The sequence below is a fragment of the Protopterus annectens genome, chromosome 2.part0 (assembly GCF_019279795.1).
Source record: "Protopterus annectens isolate FY-2018-M chromosome 2.part0, PAN1.0, whole genome shotgun sequence".
NCBI lineage: Eukaryota > Metazoa > Chordata > Ceratodontiformes > Protopteridae > Protopterus > Protopterus annectens.
This window is the reverse complement of record NC_056728.1, coordinates 1,370,080,605-1,370,097,059: the sequence shown is the minus strand read 5'-3', so window position 1 is coordinate 1,370,097,059 and position 16,455 is coordinate 1,370,080,605. Positions and strand designations below refer to the sequence as shown.

The following is a 16,455-nucleotide window of genomic DNA, read 5'->3' as shown; positions in this document are numbered from 1 at the left end:
TATCTCTGACATTTGCTCTCTCTCACAGCTGCAGTAATCTTGGAATGAGAATGTCTGGGGAAGTGCATCAGGGCTTGACCCACTGCAAAACAATATTTTAGCTTTTTGTTTGTGAGATTTCACTATCTGTAAAATTCAGTGGTCTGTTGATTTCATTTCATTATTATCTTTCTTAACAGAAAGCTGAGTGGTGCAAAACATACCTCTGTAATAAATGCTGAGCTGTGTAATAACACAAACCACAGACTGAAGCAGCACATTTTGAATCACTGTAACCAAAGCATGTGTCCTAAAATGTAGACTCACTTTCATGTAAGAGAACCATACATGACATACAGTACAAATGACTACTATCTTTTCAATATCATGCATCTGTGTTTAGCCATGACACACCTTCTTGACAAACCTTTCATGCCTGATGGCAGGATAGCATATAACTGGAACAACATTACTTGTGTAGTTTACAATGGAAATATGACTGTCTCCTCACAGCATACAATGGGTCTACTTTGCTTACCTAAGCTATACTTCCCAGTACCTATCCTACCAACCACTTATTCCTGCCACCTCATCTGACAACCACAGATTAAACTAAAGAACCTTAATAAAGGACTGTTATAGGGGTTATGTCCTCTGCATGACCCAATCTTGGGTAGAACTTTCACACCCATAAACTACACACGTACTACCTCTGAGGTTGCACCAACTCGCACAAAAGGAAACATATTTTTAACTTTTCTTCAAGTTGGTAAAGAGTCACAGGTGGAAACTATGAAAAAAGAAACACCACATTAGGAAGTAAATAGAGATGTAGTCCCCTCCCCCTGCAAAAACACAACCTGCTGCTTTACATTTATTTACATATTATGTAATATTCTATCAAGCATGGTAAGCTCATCTCTCGTGAAATGGGCATAATATACATAATCAAGTAGATTACATATGACCACCCTATACACAGAGTTCTCCTCTTCTAAATATAAGAGATATAAATCTATGTTCATTACAGCCTGGAAAAAACTTTTAATATATTTATGACTGCATCTCCATGCTTTCCCTCTTGGAATGTAAACAGTTTCACAGTCACGGGTCTTCAACCGTACTGCTCAACCCAAAATTCTTCTATAGTGGTACAATTTTCTTATTATTAGATATTAAATGAGTGGCTTGTGACCTGTTTGGATGGTAAATCTGCACCCGTAAATACAGTTATAAAACCTTCATATACCAACAATCACTTCAAGACCTTCCTTGGCTAAATGCACTTTTTTGCAGGTAGCAGATTTCCAGCAACAACAACAAAAATCATATTTATCAGGTCCAACTGGCATTCTATGTAACATAGCATTAAAATAATTTGGAGATGTGCTATGTGAGAATACCAGTCGGTTGTTGCCACAACAACAGATATGTACATCAAATGACTGAAGCATTTGCTTAGAGACTTCAAAAGCTCTGTTTTGACCTGGACCCCACTGTCAGTTTCAGATCTTTCAAACTTTCTTAAAATACTTTCTATAGTGGGCCGCTCCAGTGGTATAGAGAGCTAAAGCCCTGACTAAGGCCAGCTGACCCATTACTGAAAAAGTGGCAGGAAGATCCTGATCATGTCTGCTCTGGATGGCAGGGAGCTCGTTGATGATGCTCCCTCAGGGTAAGCGTGGTCCACATGTCCTTGAGACGTGGTCGACAAACAAGGGGGGGGGGTGAAGAAAGGGAAAAAGGCAGGATATGTAAAATAACCCCCTGGATAAAAACAAAGACAGCAGAACCTCTGGGATGCCCATAGGATCCACTACCAGCCCCAGCAATATCAGAGTTATTCTGGGGGGGTTGTAGAAGACTAGTTGGAAGACCCAGCATGGAAGTGAAGTACTGGGGGGCCTGGCCAGTAAGAATGGTGTGCAAGACTGGGACCAGAAAACAAAAAGTTTTTTTTTACAGTAGTTTAAGCTAACAGTTTAATTTTAACAATACCAAATAAACCTGTAATTACATCTTATTATTCAGGTTTGATTATTTCTGAATTAGGTTCATAGGTGTGTAATGGCCCTGGACCCTTTACAAGCCTAGCTAACAGGATTACCCTGGCATCGTGCCACCTGACCTTACTTAATTATTCACATCTTATCTCTAACTGGATACAAAATTGTGGAATCTACCTTAAGACGTAGAAATGTTTTATTTCACTTCTCAAAATTATACATTTAGCTCTTTTTTTTAAAAACAAAGCAGAATTCTTTTAATTTGTGCAGCATTGTGACCAAAGTACAGAAATGCTTGTTTTCTGTTATGTTAGTACTAAAATATAATCTAGGTAAACTACAGCATTTTCAATAGTTTGCAATAACAGTTACGGAGGACATACCAAAAAATCTGTTATATCTGAACAACCCTTATGACTTATCATCACAAATATTTCAGGAATTCATCTTACAGTTCATTTGCACACATTTCTCATTTTCAGCTTTGAAAAAATTTCCTCTCAATTAACACAAGAAAAAGTGAAGTTGCATGAACACATTCATCATAACCATAAACGTTTCAGTGAACAATCATTATAACATGCAAGAGCTACACTCCAGGTGGATGTCCAACCATATGGCATGTTGTCCAGAGCTTTCCAAGTCCACCACATGAGGACTGCCTCTACTCATTATACAGATAGCTGGAAATACGGTATACAGGAGTCAGCCATTTTCAGCTCTTTTAAGGAGGACTGACGTGCTCACCAACGGTATGTTTACAAAGCCTGAGAACATACTAAAAGGTAGTCCTACTCTGAGGGACAAGAAAATAGCAATATGAACAGGAGGATGCCTCTAAGAAGGGTGTGACACCTTCCAGCAATGGCACTGGAAAACTATGTAGAAGAAGGAAGAAAGGATGGCAGGATATACTGCAGCAGTGGGCATTATACTTAAACATCTACCGTTATGGTAAGTACACTCGCACAGCTGTACTACATTCATTTTAAGGACCAGTGCTACAGTACAACTCATAACATGGAAAGAGTGCTAAACACTAAAGCAACAGGAGGGCTGCCCAAACAGGATGGAGAAACAGCACTTATGCCCTCCAGAAATGCAGTTGCAAACCCTGCTCTGGTCCTGGAAAGGATGACCAGGAAAATTTTGAGTTGAAATATTTTTGAAAAAGGCAGCTGTAGTTTTTTTCATGTTTTTTCCACATTTATCATAACAAAAAAAATGTAACCTATCCGTCACTTAGAAAAGTTTATCTGGTTATTGGCCTGCTATGTTTTCCTGACAGGAAAGAAAAATAACTGGCCTGTTTTTCTGAGGTCTTTAGTTATGTTAATATATTTTCCCAATTTTCTATGCACATTAATCAAATGGAAGAGCTTCTTTCATTCTTCTAAGGAGCTGGAAGCAGACTGGAAGATGAATGATTCAAGTCTAGGCCAACTATGGGACTACTTTAGGGATAAAGGGAGATTGGTCCACATTCCGCTTTGTACTTGGGGGAAACCCGTTTATGACTACTGCACAATAAAGTATGCACTTCTGAAAAATTCTTATGTCTGAAGTAATGGCTATCAGGAAGAGACTTTTCCAAGATAAAGAAGTTTATTGATGCTAAGCCCTCTAGTTCAGAGAGAGAAACGTGGTTTCTACGACCAAGCTGAAATCCTGGGGGAAGCAATGACTTCCTTGGGTTGTCGATCCCCTTATGAAAATTGCTCGACTATGGGAAGAGATGCTAAAGGGGTCCAGTGGTAAAACAACCCGAGGTAGCAAGAAGGTGCACTTTAACCGAGGTGTGAGAAAGGCTCTTGTAAAACAGGATTGTTAGTCAAAACATGGCATATTAAGCAAATGTATTGAGTTATAAATATGTTATTTGCAACAAAAGGAAAAGAATGTCCCACTTGGTCAGGTAAGACTTCCCAGTATCCTGGCCTGCTTCAGCACCTCTGATGGAAAGTATATCCAGCACAGAATTTGGGTTCAAACTTCTTGGCTCCTAGATTTGCTTATTAAGGTTTCAGTGCACCAGGTTCCATTCCTGTTGGGGAAGGGAGGTGTACGACAGAGAAAAGCAAAAATCCATACCTGCTCACTCCCATCGGCTAAAAAAAAAACTGACGTCTTAAACAAAGGGGACCTACCAAAATTAGGCTGGTACCAACAAGTCTTGCCCTTTATAAGTTGGATATTAGGAGAAAAGAAGAACATAAATCCGTTCCTTGGTCCAAGAAATTGAAAATGCATCCACTGTCAAAGCCCCCTTGCAATGATATCTGGTACAAATTCATTATCTGCTAATTATGACGGGAAGCAAACAGATCAATGTATGGAATAAGCCACAGGAAGTTCATCTCATGAAAGGCTTCTGGACTCAATTTTTATTGATGGACATGAGTTAGAATCTGCTCAGGTGGTCTTCTAAGGCATGTAACAGGCTTGGACCTGAAGATTCTGCTTGCCTGACAAGTCCCATGTAATAACAGCCAGCCTGCACACAAATCAGGAGTGTGTGTCTCACATAATGGTGGTATATACGATCACCACAAGGACTCCTGGCCTTCAGACCAGTTTGAAGATCAGTAACACAAATGATGGCAAACATCTCTTTGAGACTAATTTGTCTGGCCTCGTCTCTGTTCTATGTTTTCTGAACCCTCAGGGATCCTGTGTGCACATCATAGGCTAAGTTTGATGGGGCTATGTTTAGGGATAGGGCTAACTTTGTATCCACAACTGGCATCCTAGGTTTGGAGTTGGCTACTACTGGAACTACCAATGAACTGAACTCCTTGTGGATGGTAGAATGAGTGGAATTACCCCCCTCCCCCCCCCCCCAAGGATTCTAGGTGTTGGCTCCACAGGTTCCTCATGTGCCACTAGATTTTTCTCAGGTGTAGCATGGCCAGTCAAAGCATAAAAATGGAGGCTGACAAATCAGACAGCTTCTCAATGGTTCCTACTAACGTGGACACCTTCTCAGTTCTGTAGTAGAAACAGGTGCTAATAAAATCTTCTCTGACGAAAGAGCCAGCCTGCAATATTGGCATCTAGGATGGCTCCCAGAAAGGTCTTCTTATGACAGGGGAAGGGAGAGAGAGCGAGACAGAGAATGGGTTCTTGGTAATTCAGTGATATTCTCAGTCTGGAAAGGCATATGAAGCAGTAATACAAAAGAAAGATCTACCTAGTACTTGGCCTGGATCAACCAACCATCCAGGCAGGGGCAAATGTGAATACCCTTCATCCTGAAGTGTACAAACCCCTGGAATCAAGCATTTCATGAATACCCTGAGGCCACTAAACAGACCAAGAACATAGAGATATGAAATGAAACAGCTATGTTCCTAGGAAAGCCTAAAAAATATCAAGTGTTCTCAATAGTCAGGGATGTACAAGGAGACATCCTTCATGATTAGGGTGACCAAACTGAGAGCCTGATAAAAGCAAGAGATGGTAAAGTTGAACAGTTAAATTTATGAACTTTTTTACCATGAAAAATGCATTCAGCTTGGAGAGATTTACAATGGGGTACCAGGATACATGCTTCCTGAACAGCAGGGACAGTCTTGAGAAAAAACATTTTCAATGTTTCTCCACCAGATATCTTTATATGGAGAAGGAAAACATCATTCTGCTTATAATAGGCCTGCTAAAGCCAACTGATCAGGTGGTATAACAGGCATCCCTAAAAAGGAGAAAAGGGATCTAGATTTGTCTTGAAACCTGAGGTTATCAGCCACAGGTCCGACATCAGCTCAGACTACTTGCTTCTAAATTTGTCTTGAAAATTGAGGTTATCAGCCACACGTCTGACATCAGCTCAGACTACTTGTTTCTAAAGTGGGAAAGCCTTCTCCTTAATTAGTTGAGAAAGGCAATGTAAATGAAGAGGCAGTTAAAGTAATTCAGACTAAGAGGTGCCCTGTTCTGCCCCTGGCAGACTGCATGTCGAGGCCCCTGCGTCTTCTCCACTAGCCCTTTTGGAAATCTCTTTTCTACATGAACTGCTTACCTCATGTTTGCTTTTGATAAAAGCCAACTCACTGCCTTAGAGGAGATAAAGCCCTAACCACATCCCAGGTGACCCAGATTTGATTAGCAGCTCGGGCATCAGAGGCAATGTCACGGAGGTATGGGTGTGCCCATCCCAGGGGGGTATTCTTCTAGGTGATGGGGAGCTCTACAGCAGAGAGCTGTCTATGGACGTAACATATGAATGCAAGTGAGGGGTGGGAATGAGGGTGACATTTCAACTTCCCATGGCAGCAAGGATCTGGCAAGAGGGCACAGAGAGTTACAGCTGTGAGCTGTAGTTTCTGTGGTACAGGGTTTAAGTCCCTCAGCACTCACATGCCTACAATGTGACCTTGAGCAAGTCACTTAACCAGACACTGCTACCAGGTTGCCCCTGAAAAGAGACTGTGTGGCCAGTGGGTGTACCTTTTTACCAAATGGGTATTGCTACTATTAGACTTGTAGTCTCGGGAAGCCATAATAATCCTTATTGGCCCAAACCTTTTTAAAGCAAGTAAGGTGGAGACATAGAGGGTTAGGTATACCAGATGTAGGACGAAGGTAGGCTGGGTGGGAGGAGGGAAAAAAAAAAGTTACTTTTGATTAAAAAAAAAAAGTCAGTACGACAAATAAGCACTGGAAACGTAGTCCACGTCCAAAACTAAGATTTATTCACATATAAAACCAATACTAAACATTAAGCGCTTTTCGTTTGATCTATGATACACTTCTTCAGATAATATTCCAGATCTTGAAAAACCACTTAAAATAGGTTAAAATCATGTGATGGTTGCCATTTACATATTTAATCATTAGACAAAATTAACCATTTGAAAATCTAATTGCCTTAAAAATATAAAAACACATATAAAAAGTTCACTTTTAGGCAGGTAATAAACATAAAACAGCCAAAATAAAGCAAGACAGTCCTATAGAATAATATTCATGCAAAGAATATATGAAAATGTACTCGTAAAAAATAGTTGTATGAAACATAATAATACAAATGGTTATGTAAAATGTGTATGTTAACATATTGCCCCGTAATTTATCCATTATTTTATATAATTATATCTAAAATGTTTCTTTATTCCATGTTTCATTCATCTAGTTAAACTTTTTAACTTTAGAAAGCACAGGATGGAACAAGTTTCGTTTAAGCCCGGGTAAATGTAGGCATTGGCATGCAGTTGCCATAGTAACTCTAGCTTTTCTAATAAGATGGTAGTTGGACCACACCTGAAGTCTGTATTTACTTGATCTATGGCCCTAAATTTAAAGCAATGTGTAGGACACTGACTAGTATTGTCTTGCCAATGCAATTTCCATCTTGTTTTTACTGATGCAATACAAGTACTCATATATTCGCTCCCTCAGTTTACATTCGGTTTTACCGATGTAAAAATCGGGGCATAGCTGACACTGAGCTAGATAGACAACTAATTTAGAGTTGCAATTGTATTTTTTATATATGTGATATGTGTTGTTCTGTAACTGAAATTTGTTGGTGGTCACCTTTTTTATTTAAAATCTACCTGTCCATACTGATTAAATTCCAATTTCTCATTATAATCTTTTTAACTTCTAACGCTTGAATACTAAAAGTAGTGATAAAGCTTATATTATACATAGAAAGTACAGTTTTGTACCTACTATAAATGTAGATGTTCGAGTGTTCACCCTGCTGCAGTCATCACACTTGGGTTATCCTGCCGTCAGGCGGTCCCGCAGTCGGCCAGAGTTCCAAAGTCTTGGTCCGGCGTCGGTTGCTGTCGCTTCTTCCCTGACATCAGTGCGCCAGGGGTATATAAGAGGCATCCAACGCCATTTTCTTCAGTTTTTCTTGCCCCAGATGTCAGGTGCCCCCAATAGGTAGGCAATATATATTGCTATATAAAAATGTACATATAAAAATAAAACAATACCTTCAGGCACAAGCAAATACACCACAGACGTTGTATAGGATAGAAAGGTATAGATAAGTCCAGCTAGTTCAGAGGGGATGGAGGGAGGGTAACTTGGACTGCAGCAGGGTGAACACTCAAACATCTACATTTATGGTAGGTACAAAACTGTACTATGTTCATCGTGTTACCCTGCTGCAGTCATCACACTTGGGTTGAATCCCAAAGCTAAGGATGGGTGGTGGAGTTAAACACGGTTAGAAGAAGCTAGTAGGCACTGCAAAACTGCAGTGGCAAAACCAGCTCTAGTCTTAGAATATAGAGGTAAGTGATAGTGTTTGGTGAAGGTGTGCACTGAACTCCAAGTTGCAGCTTCCAGAATATCCTTGGTTGGCACCCCCCTGAGAAAGGCTGCTGATGTAGCTGTAGCCCTGGTGGAGTGGGACCTAATGTTAGCAGGTACCGGTTTCCCATGATGCGTGTAGCAGAAACGTATGCAATGTCCTATCCATTTTGAAATGGTCTGTTTTGAGATAGCTTTTCCTTGTGATCCTGCAGCATAGGCTACAAAGAGCTGGTCAGATTTTCTGAAAGCCTTAGTTTTATCCAAGTAGTAACGTAATTGCCTGTGAATGTCCAAAGAGTGCAGGAGTCTTTCTCCTTTGTTCTGGGGATTTGGAAAAAAAGGTGGGGAAATGAATGGTTTGGTTTAGGGCCACACTGGATACCACCTTTGGCATAAAGGAAGGGTTGGTTCGTAGAGAGACTCTGATTTGATGAAAAATGAGGAAAGGCTCCACTGCCATTAGTGCCTGTAGCTCTGAGACTCTTCTAGCTGAAGTTACTGCTAGTAGCAGGGCAGTTTTCCATGAAAGAAATTTTTAAATCAGCTGAAAAAGCTTGTTCAAAGGGCGGCAGTGTAAGCTTTTCCAGAACAAAGTTGAGGTCCCAAGTAGGTGTTGGTGCTCTACTAGGTGGTCTTATGTTCTTAGCCCCTCTGAGGTACTGGCTTAGGAGTGGATGTGAAAATAAAGGAGGATCCGTATTGTAATGAGCTGAAATTGCTGAGGCATGGATCTTAATAGATGAAAAGGAAAGTCCTTTGTGCAACATCTCAGTTAAATATTGTAGAACCTGAGGAATGTTTGGATCAAGGGGATTTTATCTTTTCCATTTGTCTGAATAGGTTTTCCTGGTGCTGGGCCTCCTGGCCTCCAGAATGACATCCATAACAGCTTTGGATAGAGGTGTTGGCTGGTTGTTTAGGTAATTTGCCATGCAGCCAGGTTTAAAGTCTTGAGCTGGCTATGTAGAATCTGATTGTCTCGCTGGGTGAGCAGGTGAGGAATTTGTGGTAAAATCCACGATGGTCCGTGGGCCATATTCCTTAGAATTGGATACCAGTGCTGGCGTGGCCAGTCTGGTGCAATGAGTATCATTTGTGGCCTCTCTAATCTGACTTTCAGCAGTACCTTTGCTAGAAGAGGCAGTGGAGGAAAGGCATACACTGTTAATGTTTTCCAACTGAATGAGAGGGCGTCCACTTTCCAAGCTTGTGGGTGGAATGTCCTTGTGCAAAATTTTTGAAGTTGGTAGTTTTGGGGGTTGGCAAACAGATCTATGTCTGGGCGTCCCCATTTTTGAGTTATCATTGCAAATACTTGTGGATATAGTTTGCACTCATGGGGATCCATGATGTTTCTGCTTAGGTCGTCTGCCAATGTGTTTTTCTTTCCTGGCAGGAATTGTGCTTGTAGTTGAACTTGGTAAGACAGTGCTGTGTTCCACAAGGTCATTGCTTGCCTGCATAGAAGGTAGGAATGTGTGCCTCCTTGCTTGTTTTGTACCACATTACTGTGGTATTGTCCGTCTTTATTATTAGTTGTCCTGGGTGTAAGAGGTCCTTGAAAACTTTTAGGGCATTCTGTACTGCTAGCATTTCTTTTTGATTGATATGCAGATGCCTTTAATCTGTAGTCCATTTGCCCTGAATGCACTGTCTTGCCATGTGTGCTCCCCAGGCATAGTCCGATGCATCTGTTGTTACAGTTTGCCTGGCTGTGGGTAAGGTGAAAGGCTGACCCTTGTTGAGGTGACATGCCTGTGCCCACCATAGAAACTCCTGTTGAAGGCAGGGAATGAGTGGTATCATTGTTTCCAAGCTGTGGCTGTGCTGAATCCATACACTTTTCAGGTAACATTGTAATTTCCTCATGTGCAGTTTTGCAAATGGTATTAGTAGTATGCAAGATGCCATGAATCCCAAGGCCTGCAGAATTTATCTTGCAGGGAGTTGGGTCTTTGTTGCCATTATTTTGAAGTATTGAGTCAGCTGTTGTTGCTTGTCTGGCGTGAGATAAGCCATCTGGGCCATTGTATTCAAGCTGGCACCCAGAATATTATGTTTTGTGAGGGCACTAGTTTTGATTTCTTTTCATTTACTGTGTACCCTAGGCAACTTAGAAGGTGTTTGACAAATGCCAGATGCTTTAAAAGAATGTCCTTGCTTTCTGCTTGAATAAGGCAGTCGTCCAGGTATGGGTATATTTGAATTCCTCTTTGTCTGCAGTATGCAATTACTGGTGCCAGGCATTTTGTGAAAACCCTGGGTGCAGTAGATAAGCCAAAGGGCAGTGCAAAGAATTGATAATGGGTTGAACCTGCAATGAAGCGGAGGTATCTTCTGCAATTTTGTCTGATAGGGACATGCAGGTATGCCTCCTTGAGGTCCAACGTTACTAGCCAAGCCTTCCTGCCCAGCATGGGAAGAAGCTGCTGTAGTGTTAGCATCTTGAATTGTGGTACTTGCAGATAGGTGTTCAGTATTGAAAGATCCAGAATGGGTCTCCATGCTTTGTCCTTTCTGGGGACTAGAAAGAGTCTTGAGTAAAATCCTTGTCCTTGCTCCTGTGTAGGTACCTGTTGAATGGCTGTCATGTCCATGAGAGCTGCAATTTGTTTTTGTGCCTCTGCCCATTGATTTGGTGGCAGGTTTGGGATTCCTTTTATCCTTGGCAAGGTATGAAAGTGGAATCTGTATCCTTGTGAGACAATGTTTAGGACCCATTTGTCTTTTGTGATGATGTGCCAGTTGTCTGCAAAAAGTGGTAATTTTCCTCCCAAGGGAGCTGCCAAGAGAGATTTGCTTGGTAGTTTGAGAGTTGAGTCATTGTGTTTGTCTTCTGCTAGCTTGGGGCCTGTCTTCTCCTCCTTTCTGGGTAGCAGTACCCCATTGGCGAGGTTTGTAAGGGCCTTGTGATTGACCTCTGCCCCTTGGGTGTCTGTATTTGCCCCTCTGTGATCTGTCAGAAGCTGGAAAGGACCAGTTTTTTGTTGGCCAATTTCTGCTGAAACCAGGGGGTTGTACCTGTAAAAAATCCTTGACCGTCTGCATAGACTTTGCCTTATCCTCCATTTTCTTTAAAACCTCTTCTGCTTTGACACCAAATAATACATCCTGCTGTAAAAGTGCATACAATAATTTTGCTTTAACACGATCAGGTAGGGTTTGGTTCTTTTAACCAAGCATGTCTACGTATGGCAGACCCAGTAACAGCTGCTCTACAGAAAGCTTCCAATGAATCAAATCCACATTGTAAAGTATGTTTGCCCACCTGTTCAGCTGCATGCAACAGATCCTGCATTTCCTTGAATTCAAACTGTTCAGAATGTCTGCTCATTTTTTATTTTAATTGAGACATTAGGAATTGCTGATATTTCAGCATGTGAAACTGACAATTTAATGCTCTCATAGCCAGAGTAGCTGAGGTGTATATCTTCTTTCCCCATCTATCTAGGGCTCTGGAATCCCTTTCAGAGGGCACATGATTTTTAGCCATAGAAGCTTTAGCCCCTTTGGGACCCTGGGAAATTGTTTCTGGGTCAGCCACAGGGCTTTTATAAAGGAATTTGTGTGAGTCAGGTACTCTGTAGTATCTGTCTGGTTTGGCTGGAGCAGGAGGTAGAGAGTCTGGATTTAGACTAGACTCCAAGTAAACATCATCCACAATGTCTAAAACTGGAGGGATAGCAAGTGGTCTGTGCTGGGGTAGTAAAAGGAACTCTCGGAGCCTTTTCTTAGAATCAGAGTAGTCCTGGCCTTCCCAGTGGAAATGTTCCCTCATGGTATGTAAAGTTTCCCCAAAGGAGTCATCTTCAGGGGGAGATGCTGAGGGAATAGAGTCTTCAGCATCAGAGTCTTCATAAGGGGGAAAAGCGTAATCCTGTTCCTCAGAAGAATCTGAGGAAATTGAAACCTGGTAGAGGAAGCATAATCCTCCTCTTGTCTTGGTCTTTTATCTGGAGGGGGATGGGAACCCCTGATTAGGGTAATCAAATCTTCAGCCATCTTAAGCATCTGTTTCTTAGGCATGGGGCCTTGAACTGGAGACTGATGTACAGTCTTTTTTGGTTTTAATGGAGTTTTAAGAGTAGCATAAGATTTAATGGCGAGTGTAGTCGGTCTGAAGACACCTTCTGCAACCGAAGGTGTTTCTACTGCACCAGGATCTCCTTCTGCTCCGGTGTCGGAAGGGCCTAATGAAGATGGCTGTGACGGCCTAGTACACTCCGCTTGAGAATCCACAGCTGTCTGGGGTTCTTCTGCGGTCGTCAGGGGCTGCGTAGGTGCCTCACTGAAAACCGGAGAACTGGCGACAGGCCCAGCAGAGGCCTCGGAGTCTGGCTTGGTCCTATGCTGCCTGTCCTTATCCTTGCGTTTTTTATGCATGCCGGTCATCGGCTGCTCCGACGGCATGATATAATTAAATTTCCAACCAAAGTAATGTTGTGCAAAGTCAAAACAGCGTTTGATAGTTCGTTTATTAAACCTAGCACAAAACCGACAACCTGTGATGTCGTGGTCTGGCCTAGGCAAGGAATACAATAAGAATGAAGTCCTTACGAGGAATTTGCTACCCACAAGAAATGCAATTGTTAACTTTTTCTGACATCGGACTGAGGCAAGAAAAGGTTCCCCAATGGGGTATTTAGCTTTATTGAAGACTTCGGACTGAAATTCGATTCGAAAATCTCAGGTGTTGGCTGACCGGCACTTGCAAACTGCTTCTGCTTCGGGCACCGTGCGGCAAGAAAGACTGGAGAAAACGGTGTCGGATGCCTCTTGTATACCCCTGGCACACTGATGTCAGGGAAGAAGCGACAGCAACCGACACCGGACCAAGACTTTAGAACTCTGGCCGACGGCAGGATAACCCAAGTGTGATGACTGCAGCAGGGTAACACGATGAACATCCACTATTTTTATCAGTTTCAACACTTGTATCAAAGTTATTTAAACTAGGTAATTCAAATCCAATATGGGGTATGTTCAAATACCCTGGTGGTTCGCTCAGGAGTCTTATTTTCAAAATTAGTTGATACATACCTTTACTTCTTTTACCTTGGACTTCCTTGATTAACTCTAAAATAAGTCCACTTGGGTAACCTCGTTTCAAAAACATTAACCCAAGGTTCTCACATTCATTCTTAAAGAAGTAAAGGCATGTATCAACGGATTTTGAAAACAGGACTCCTGAGAGAACCACCAGGGTATTTGAACATACCCCATATTGGATTCGAATTACCTAGTTTAAATAACTTTGATGCAAGTGTTGAAAATGATAAAAATAGTGGTTCTATGTATAATATAAGCTTTATCACTACTTTTAGTATTCAAGCGTTAGAAATTAAAAAGATTATAATGAAAAATTGGAATTTAATCAGAATGGACAGGGAGATTTTAAATAAAAAAGGTGACCACCCAACAGTAATTTTTAGGAGAGGGTTCAACCTAAAAAACATCTGGAGAAACAACTGTTTAATTTGACACGAAATGTGGGTATGTTTAAGTGTGAAATGTGTAACTTCTGTAAACACATTGAGTCAGGCAACAAATTTCAGTTACAGAACAACACATATCATATATATAAAAAATACAATTGCAACTCTAAATTAGTTGTCTATCTAGCTCAGTGTCAGCTATGCCCCGCTTTTTACATCGGTAAAACCGAACGTAAACTGAGGGAGCGAATATATGAGTACTTGTATTGCATCAGTAAAAACAAGATGGAAAATGCATTGGCAAGACAATACTAGTCAGTGTCCTACACATTGCTTTAAATTTAGGGCCATAGATCAAGTAAATACAGACTTCAGGTGTGGTCCAACTACCATCTTATTAGAAAAGCTAGAGTTACTATGGCAACTGTGTGCCAATGCCTACATTTACCCGGGCTTAAACGAAACTTGTTCCATCCTGTGCTTTCTAAAGTTAAAAAGTTTAACTAGCTGAAGAATGAAACATGGAATAAAGAAACATTTTAGATATAATTATATAAAATAATAGATAAATTAGAGAGTAATATGTTAACATACACATTTTACATAACCATTTGTATTATTATGTTTCATACAACTATTTTTTACATGAGTACATTTTCATATATTCTTTGAATGAATGTTATTCTATAGGACTGTCTTACTTTATTTTGGCTGTTTTATGTTTATTACCTGCCTAAAAGTGAACTTTCTATATGTGTTTTTATATTTTTAAGGTAATTATATTTTCAAAGGGTTAATATTGCCTAGTGATTAAATATGTAAATGGTAACAATCACATGATTTTAACTTATTTATGTTTTTTTTTTTTTTGAGATCTGGAATTTTATCTGAAGAAGTTTGTATCATAGATCAAATGAAAAGTACTTAACGTTTATTGTTGGTTTTACATGTGAATAAATCTTAGTTTTGGCTGTGGACTACGTTTCTAGTGCTTATTTGTCATACTGAAGTTGGAGTTTTCATCTTTTCCCAGTTTTCGTTAAAAAAAGTCACTAGTAAGTCAATATATTCCTGTTGTGCTCTGGTGGTAATGGAATAAAATAGCTGGTTAACATTTTTAATGACGTTGCCTTAGACCTCCAGTTTCTTAAACACTTCATCTGAGGGATGGTCAAACCATATCTCTTTACTCACAGGTACACTGAATAGCAGCTCTTACACATCCTCTGTCAAGGGCTAAATTCTCTACCAAGCATGCTGACTGATTACTTATCCCAATGCAGCTACCCTAGCTCTGGAGTCTGTAGCGCTATTATACCATCTAACTGTATATTTGCTTATCTTAAGGAATGGAGTGAGACACTTTCAAAAGCTTTTGTTTTAAAGCTTCATCTAAAATCTCTTCACTCTTCAGATGTCATCCATCTACTTAATGCCTGACAAACTGACACGCTTATTCTAAAGGCATGGAGACCCTGGTTCCAGCCAGTGAAATGAAAAGATCAACTACAGGGTTTTTGTGTATTTAAATTTGTCCCAAACCTGTATAACCACTATGCTTTCACGAGCACCAGTCTCTGTTAATCAGGATCCTAAGAGGTGCTTTAAAACACATCTCCAAATTTCTGATAAACGGGAGACTTGAAAGTATTTAGGAATGCAGACCAGCTGCCATTAGGAAAGTTCTATCTCACCTAGCTGATTACTAACGACATCTTCTCTTGATTAAAAAAAGTCATCACTCCTCTTTACTCTTCTCTCATGAGGCCCATACCAGAATATAATGTGCCCTTCAGAATGTACCTGACAAACACCTAACCCAACCTGAAAAAAAATAACTCCAGTAGTTCCTCACTAAAAGTACTCTCAGGTATGAGCCTTCTCCTTCCTCAAGTACCTAAATGCCCTGTCTCACTTCTTGGTCTCCTACAGATTCCTAGGGTGGGATTAATGCCCAACTTACAAACGTTTAAATGACCCAGTCTTGCCTGATCAACTTCACATCAACTACTGGTATTAACAAAGAACCAAGATCGTTGTACCAAAATCTATATGGCAACACATATGGAACTTGCTGGTGTGGCAGCTATCTCTTTCAAGAAATTCCTCACCTTTGGGGAAAAGTTCCCACTTTCAACGAAAAATTGCATATCCCTCAGTATCTTGTGATCTAACTTGCTGATGGGAGACATCTGAAAAATAAAATCCAGTCCATTCTAGAATGTTGCAATTTTCACAATGCAGGGCACGGATGCTGGAACTGTTAAAGGTTTGTTTCACTTTATTGGTTTCCTTTACTGACTCTGACTGATTATAAGTTTAGAAAGACATTTGAAGAAGTAGCACTCAGAATGAAAGGTATACAGTCTACATAAGGGTGGTTTAGGGAATGGACTGCTTGCATACTGAGTGCCAAGAAGGGGGCACAGAAATGGTCTGATAAAGGAAACAGTTCCAGCAAGAAGCATTAATACAATCTACTTTTCATACATTACATGAATGAACATGTTGTTGAATGCACTGACTTTGGTCTCCTGAATAATGAAAAGTCAGAAAGATAAATCAAGTAAACAGGACGTGTGATGAATACTGAGCAAAGAATTATTGTTGGTTTTGTAGAGATGTAACTCCAAAATCTGACAAAACAAAAAGCAGTCACCAACAAAAGTAGACATTATTAACATTCATACAGCTAAACAAATTTACTGGTCTAAAGACAGCAAAATATTAAAAAAGCTAAAGCTGTTGATGTTTCACAGACATCA

General features: G+C 40.5%; 1 protein-coding gene across 4 annotated transcripts in view; it reads right to left on the bottom strand.

The window, feature by feature from the left end:
• Positions 1-16,455, bottom strand: part of AP1AR (adaptor related protein complex 1 associated regulatory protein) — a 1,076,438-nt gene that overhangs the window by 912,524 nt on the left and 147,459 nt on the right. The window lies entirely within an intron of this gene.